Below are 1,151 nucleotides of genomic sequence, written 5' to 3' on the forward strand. Positions count from 1 at the left end.
GTAAGTAGTAGTAGTAGTAAAGTAGTAGCAGTATAGAGTAGTATAATATGTAGTAGTAGTCATACGATAGTAGTAGTAGTAGTAGTAGTAGTAGTAGTAGCAGCAGCAGCAGCAGCAGCATTATCATAATTATTATTAGTATCATTATCGAATAACTGCTAGTTGTAGAAAAAGAAAAAAATATATAGATACTGACCTGGATATTGATAAATGTACACCCGATATCTATAGAATAGAACTGGATTGAAGGTTGACACTACTACTGGTGTACCTGGTGATCAATGCGTGATTTCTATTCCATCTTGTGTTCACAATGTCACTAAGTGGACCAAAGAACAAACTAATAAGTTCGCTTTTGTTATGTAGTGAACTGCGATTTTATCTTCACCAATCCCGTCCCATCTCGTATTAGTTCATATATATAATATATATTATATATATTAATATATATATATATATATATATATATATATACATACATATATATATATATATATATATATATATATATATATATATATATATATATAACTTAATTACTTAGGCCGCCCCTTGGGGCGCCCAACCTGAGCCACAAGTCTTCGCCATTCTGTCCTGTCCTCCATAAGCGTCCGCAGCTCCCGGGTGTTGTCCATTCCTGTGTCATCTAGCAGACAGTCAATGTAGGTTTTATTCTGCCTGCCTCTGCTTCTGGTTCGCTCAGGTGGCCCCCATAGCACAAGACTGCTTGCAATCTCCTCCTTGTGTCTCCAGCAGTGCCCCGCAAGTCTCAGTCTTCTCTTTTGAATCTTCGAGGTCACTGGGGGAGGTCACTGTAGAGCTCTTCATTTGTTATGTGCTCTTTCCAGCTTACATTGAGGGCCATCCGCAGCATACGGGTGTAGCAGCCGTCCAGTTGCTTCTCAAGGGCTTTAGTAAGAGTCCATGTCGCTGCTCCATATAGAAGCACTGACTCTACCGTTGCCAGGAACAGTCTCTTCTTTATTTCCCTCTGCAGGTTTGAACTTCAGATTTTCCTGAGTTTGTGACAGGCACTATAATATAAACCAGAGTCTAATAATAATAATAATAATAATAATAATAATAATAATAATAATAATAATAATAATAATAATAATAATAATAATAATAATAATAATAATAATAATAAT

At 35.9% G+C, this 1,151-nt stretch overlaps 1 protein-coding gene across 1 annotated transcript in view; it reads right to left on the bottom strand.

The window, feature by feature from the left end:
- The window catches only part of LOC144960588 (beta-1,3-galactosyltransferase 1-like), a 14,653-nt gene extending 14,386 nt beyond the window's left edge, over positions 1 to 267 (bottom strand). Inside the window, exon 1 of the mRNA XM_078893817.1 lies at positions 197 to 267. The gene's annotated coding sequence lies outside the window, so the exon portion shown is untranslated. The remainder of the gene's footprint in view (positions 1 to 196) is intronic.
- Between the last annotated feature and the right edge of the window lie 884 nt (positions 268 to 1,151).

Source organism: Berghia stephanieae, chromosome 15 (assembly GCF_034508935.2).
Source record: "Berghia stephanieae isolate SIO BIC M18660-M18661 chromosome 15, UCSD_Bste_1.3, whole genome shotgun sequence".
Classification (NCBI taxonomy): domain Eukaryota; kingdom Metazoa; phylum Mollusca; class Gastropoda; order Nudibranchia; family Aeolidiidae; genus Berghia; species Berghia stephanieae.